The sequence below is a fragment of the Triticum urartu genome, chromosome 1 (assembly GCF_003073215.2).
Source record: "Triticum urartu cultivar G1812 chromosome 1, Tu2.1, whole genome shotgun sequence".
Classification (NCBI taxonomy): domain Eukaryota; kingdom Viridiplantae; phylum Streptophyta; class Magnoliopsida; order Poales; family Poaceae; genus Triticum; species Triticum urartu.
This window is the reverse complement of record NC_053022.1, coordinates 545716273-545723020: the sequence shown is the minus strand read 5'-3', so window position 1 is coordinate 545723020 and position 6748 is coordinate 545716273.

Here is a 6748-nt window from a genome sequence, read left to right as displayed (position 1 = left end):
TGGCTCGCCGATCATCGGGCAAGTCAGTCAAAGTCCATACTTCGTTTTCATACATGGATCCTATCTCGGATTTCATGGCTTCCAGCCATTTGTCAGAATCCGGGCCCGCCATCGCTTCTTCATAGTTCGAAGGTTCACCGTTGTCTAACAACATGATTTCCAAGACAGGGTTGCCGTACCACTCTGGTGTGGAACGTGTCCTCGTGGACCTACGAAGTTCAGTAGTAACTTGATCTGAAGTTTCATGATCATCATCATTAACTTCCTCTCTAGTCGGTGCAGGCACCTCAGGAACATTTTCTTGAGCTGCGCCACTTACCAGCTCAAGAGGCAATACTTCATCAAGTTCTACTTTCCTCCCAGTTATTTCTTTCGAGAGAAACTCTTTCTCTAGAAAGGACCCATTCTTGGCAACAAAGATCTTGCCTTCGGATCTGAGGTAGAAGGTATACCCAACAGTTTCTTTAGGGTATCCTATGAAGACGCATTTTTCCGACTTGGGTTCGAGCTTTTCAGGTTGAAGTTTCTTGACATAAGCATCACATCCCCAAACTTTTAGAAACGACAGCTTAGGTTTCTTCCCAAACCATAATTCATACGGTGTCGTCTCAACGGATTTCGATGGAGCCCTATTTAAAGTGAATGCGGCAGTCTCTAAAGCATAGCCCCAAAATGACAGCGGTAAATCGGTAAGAGACATCATAGATCGCACCATATCTAATAGAGTGCGATTATGACGTTCGGACACACCATTACGCTGAGGTGTTCCAGGCGGCGTGAGTTGTGAAACTATTCCACATTTTCTTAAGTGTGTGCCAAATTCATGACTCAAGTATTCTCCCCCATGATCTGATCACAAGAACTTGATTTTCCTGTCACGTTGATTCTCAACCTCACTCTGAAATTCCTTGAACTTTTCAAAGGTCTCAGACTTGTGTTTCATTAAGTAGACATACCCATATCTACTCAAGTCATCAGTGAGGGTGAGAACATAGCGATAGCCACCGCGAGCCTCAACACTCATTGGACCGCACACATCAGTATGTATGATTTCCAATAAGTTGGTTGCTCGCTCCATTGTTCCTGAGAACGGAGTCTTGGTCATTTTACCCATGAGGCATGGTTCGCACGTGTTAAATGATTCGTAATCAGACTCTAAAAGTCCATCTGCATGGAGCTTCTTCATGCGTTTGACACCTATGTGACCAAGGCGGCAGTGCCACAAGTATGTGGGACTATCATTATCAACTTTACATCTTTTGGTATTCACACTATGAATATGTGTAGCATCATGCTCGAGATTCATTAAGAATAAACCATTCACCATCAGAGCATGACCATAAAACATATCTCTCATATAAATAGAACAACCATTATTCTCGGATTTAAATGAGTAGCCATCTCGAATTAAACGAGATCCTGATACAATGTTCATGCTCAAAGCTGGTACTAAATAACAATTATTGAGGTTTAAAACTAATCCCGTAGGTAAATGTAGAGGTAGCGTGCCGACGGGGATCACATCGACCTTGGAACCATTCCCGACGCGCATCGTCACCTCGTCCTTCGCCAGTCTCCGCTTATTCCGCAGCTCCTGCTTTGAGTTACAAATGTGAGCAACCGCACCGGTATCAAATACCCAGGAGCTACTACGAGTACTGGTAAGGTACACATCAATTACATGTATATCACATATACCTTTCGTGTTGCCGGCCTTCTTGTCCGCTAAGTATTTGGGGCAGTTCCGCTTCCAGTGACCACTTCCCTTGCAATAAAAACACTCAGTCTCGGGCTTGGGTCCATTCTTTGGCTTCTTCCCGGCAGCTTGCTTACCGGGCGCGGCAACTCCCTTGCCGTCCTTCTTGAAGTTCTTCTTACCCTTGCCTTTCTTGAACTTAGTGGTTTATTTCACCATCAACACTTGATGTTCCTTTTTGACTTCTACCTCTGCTTATTTCAGCATTGAATATACCTCAGGAATGGTCTTTTCCATCCCCTGCATATTGAAGTTCATCACAAAGCTCTTGTAGCTCGGTGGAAGCGACTGAAGGATTCTGTCAATGACCGCGTCATCCGGGAGATTAACTCCCAGCTGAGTCAAGCGGTTATGCAACCCAGACATTTTTGACTATGTGCTCACTGACAGAACTATTTTCCTCCATCTTACAGCTGAAGAACTTGTCGGAGACTTCATATCTCTCGACCCGGGCATGAGCTTGAAAAACCATTTTCAGCTCTTCGAACATCTCATATGCTCCGTGTCTCTCAAAACGCTTTTGGAGCCCCGGTTCTAAGCTGCAAAGCATGCCGCACTGAACGAGGGAGTAATCATCAGCACGTGACTGCCAAGCGTTCATAACGTCTTGGTTCTGTGGGACGGGTGCGTCACCTAGCGGTGCTTCTAGGACATAATCTTTCTTGGCAGCTATGAGGATGATCCTCAGGTTCCGGACCCAGTCCGTATAGTTGCTGCCATCGTCTTTCAGCTTGGTTTTCTCTAGGAACGCGTTGAAGTTGAGGACAACATGGGCCATTTGATCTACAAGACATATTGTAAATATTTTAGACTAAGTTCATGATAATTAAGTTCATCTAATCAAATTATTCAATGAACTCCCACTCAGATAGACATCCCTCCAGTCATCTAAGTATAACATGATCCGAGTTAACTAGGCCGTGTCCGATCATCACGTGAGACGGACTAGTCAACATCGGTGAACATCTTCATGTTGATCGTATCTTCTATACGACTCATGCTCGACCTTTCGGTCTTCTGTGTTCCGAGGCCATGTCTGTACATGCTAGGCTCGTCAAGTCAACCTAAGTGTATTGCGTGTGTAAATCTGGCTTACACCCGTTGTATTCGAACGTTAGAATCTATCACACCCGATCATCACGTGGTGCTTCGAAACAACGAACCTTCAAAATGGTGCACAGTTAGGGGGAACACTTTCTTCAAATTATTTCAAGGGATCATCTTATTTAAGCTACCATCGTTCTAAGCAAATAAGATGTAAAACATGATAAACATCACAGCAATCAAATAGTGGCATGATATGGCCAATATCATTTGCTCCTTTTGATCTCCATCTTCGGGGCTCCATGATCATCGTTGTCACCGACATGACACCATGATCTCCATCATCATGATCTCCATCATCGTGTCTTCTTGAAGTTGTCTCGTCATCTATTACTTCTACTACTATGGCTAACGCTTTAGCAATAAAGTAAAGTAATTACATGACGTTTATGTTGACACGCAGGTCATAAATAAATAAACACAACTCCTATGGCTCATGCCGGTTGTCATACTCATCGACATGCAAGTCGTGATTCCTATTACAAGAACATGATTGTCTCATACATCACATATATCATTCATCACATCCTTTGGCCATATCACATCACAAAACACTTGCTGCAAAAACAAGTTAGACGTCATAGGTGTTGTTTCAAGTTTTTACGTGGCTGCTATAGGTTTCTAGCAAGAACGTTTCTTACCTACGCCAAAACCAAAATGTGAATTGCCAATTTCTATTTACCCTTCATAAGGACCCTGTTCATCGAGTCCGATCCGACTAAAGTGGGAGAGACAGACACCCGCCAGCCACCTTATGCAACTAGTGCATGTCAATCGGTGGAACCAGTCTCACGTAAGCGTACGTGTAAGGTCGGTCCAGGCCGCTTCATCCCGCGATGCCGCCGAATCAAGACAAGACTAGTAACGGCAAGCAAATTGACAATTTCGACGCCCACAACTGCTTTGTGTTCTACTCGTGCATAGTAACTACGCATAGACCTAGCTCATGATGCCACTGTTGGGGAACGTAGCAGAATTTTAAAATTTTCTACGCATCACCAAGATCAATCTATGGAGTCATCTAGCAACGAGGGCGAGAGGAGTGCATCTACATACCCTTGTAGATCACGAGCGGAAGCGTTCAAGAGAACGGGGTTGATGGAGTCGTACTCGTCGTGATCCAAATCACCGAAGATCCTAGCGCCGAACGGACGGCACCTCCGCGTTCAACACACGTACGGAGCAAGGACGTCTCCCGCGCCTTGATCCAGCAAGGAGGAGGGAGAGTTTGAGGAAGAGGGCTCCAACAGCAGCACGACGGCGTGGTGGTGGTGAAGCTGCAGTACTCCGGCAGGGCTTCGCCAAGCTCTTACGGAGGAGGAGAGGTGTTGGGGAGGGGAGGGGCTGCGCCTTGGATGTTATATGCAGCCCTCCCCTTGCCCCTCTATTTATAGGGGAAGGAGGAAGGGGGCGGCCCCCTCTAGATGAGATCTAGAGGGGGGGCGGCGGCCAAGGGGAGGGAGCTTGCCCCCCAAGCAAGGGGGGCGCCCCCTTTAGGGTTTCGCCCCCATCCCTAGGCGCATGGGCCCAAGGGGGGGATGCGGCCAGCCCAAGTAGGGCTGGTTCCCTTTCCTCTACAGCCCATTAGGCCCTCCGAGAGAGGTGGCCCCTCCCGGTGGCCCCGGTACAATACCGATATGCCCCCGAACCTTTCCGGTGACCGTATGACAACTTCCTACATATAAATCTTCACCTCCGGACCATTCCGGAACTCCTCGTGATGTCCGGGATCTCATCCGGGACTCCGAACAACATTCGGTAATCACATACAAGTCTTCCTAACAACCCTAGCGTCACTGAACCTTAAGTGTGTAGACCCTACAGGTTCGGGAGACATGCAGACATGACCGAGACGACTCTCCGGTCAATAACCAACAGCGGGATCTGGATACCCATGTTGGCTCCTACATGCTCCACGATGATCTCATCAGATGAACCATGATGTCGAGGATTCAATCAATCCGTATACAATTCCCTTTGTCAATCGGTACGTTACTTGCCCGAGACTCGATCGTCGGTATCCCAATACCTTGTTCAGTCTCGTTACCGGCAAGTCACTTTACTCGTACCGTAATGCATGATCCTGTGATCAACCACTTGATCACATTGAGCTCATTATGATGATGCATTACCGAGTGGGCCCAGAGATACCTCTCCGTCATACGGAGTGACAAATCCCAGTCTCGAATCATGCCAACCCAACAGACACTTTCGGAGATACCTGTAATGAACCTTTATAGTCACCCAGTTATGTTGTGATGTTTGGCACACCCAAGGCACTCCTACGGTATCCGGGAGTTGCACAATCTCATGGTCTAAGCAAATGATACTTGACATTCAGAAAAGCTACAGTAAACGAACTACACGATCTTTGAGCTATGCTTAGGATTGGGTCTTGTCCATCACATCATTCTCCTAATGATGTGATCCCGTTATCAATGACATCCAATGTCCATAGTCAGGAAACCATGACTATCTTTTGATCAACGAGCTAGTCAACTAGAGGCTCACTAGGGACGTGTTGTGGTCTATGTATTCACACATGTATTACGATTTCCGGATAACACAATTATAGCATGAACAATAGACAATTATCATGAACAAAGAAATATAATAATAACCATTTTATTATTGCCTCTAGGGCATATTTCCAACACGTGATGGTGCCCCTCCCCCTGTACCCATGGTATCTCTAGAGTGTAGTTATGTACGCGAAGTACTGGCGTCGCCTTTTTTGCGAGGGTTGGGGTTGGGGCCGCATTGCTACGCCTGCTCGGATCGTGCCAGACGGTCTTGTTGTAGGTTACTCCGGGCGCGCTTGACGGTGTCCGGTCGTTTAGTGGCCGGACTGGAGAATTGCCTGGAGAGGCTGCTTTGTACTTCCGCTGCAAGGGCCGCCGTGTGCTCCTCCGTTCGGAGGGAGCGTTCGGTGTTTCCATTGACCGTAATTACTCCTCGAGGGCCTGGCATCTTGAGCTTAAGGTATGCGTAGTGTGGTACCGCATTGAACTTAGCGAATGCAGTTCGCCCGAGCAGTGTGTTATAGCCACTGCGAAACGGGACTATGTCGAAGATTAGCTCCTCGCTTCGGAAATTATCCGGAGATCCGAAGACCAATTCAAGTGTGCCTGAGCCTGTACAGTTGGCCTCTACACCTGGTATTACGCCTTTAAAGGTCGTTTTGGTGGGCTTAATCCTTGAGGGATCTATGCCCATTTTCCGTACTGTATCCTGGTAAAGCAGGTTCAGGCTGCTGTCGCCGTCCATAAGGACTCTAGTGAGATGAAATCCGTCAATAATTGGGTCTAAAACCAATGCGGTGAATCCGCCATGACGGATGCTAGTGGGATGGTCCCTTCGATCAAAGGTGATCGGGCAGGAGGACCATGGGTTGAACTTTGGGGCGACTGGCTCTACCGCGTATACGTCCCTTAACGCGTGCTTCCGCTCCCTTTTGGGGACGTGGGTTGCGTATATCATGTTCACCGTCCGCACTTGTGGGGGAAAACCCTTCTGTCCACTGTTGTTCGGCGGCCGGGGCTCCTCGTCGTCATCGCTATGCAGCCCCTTGTCTTCATTTTCGACATTTAACTTGCCTGCCTGCTTGAACACCCAACAATCCCTGTTGGTGTGATTGGCCGGCTTTTCAGGGGTGCCATGTATCTGGCACAAGCGGTCGAGTAATCGGTCCAAACTGGACGGGCCCCTAGGATTCCTTTTGAATGGCTTTTTCCGCTGACCGGATTTAGAGCCTCTGAATCCGGCATTAACTGCCCTATCCTCAGCGCTGTCGCCGTTAATGTGGCGCTTCTGCTTGTTGCACGCGACCTGCCACTACTGTCTCTGGTGTCCGAATTACCAGGGTTCTTGGTCATATTGTTGCTACGA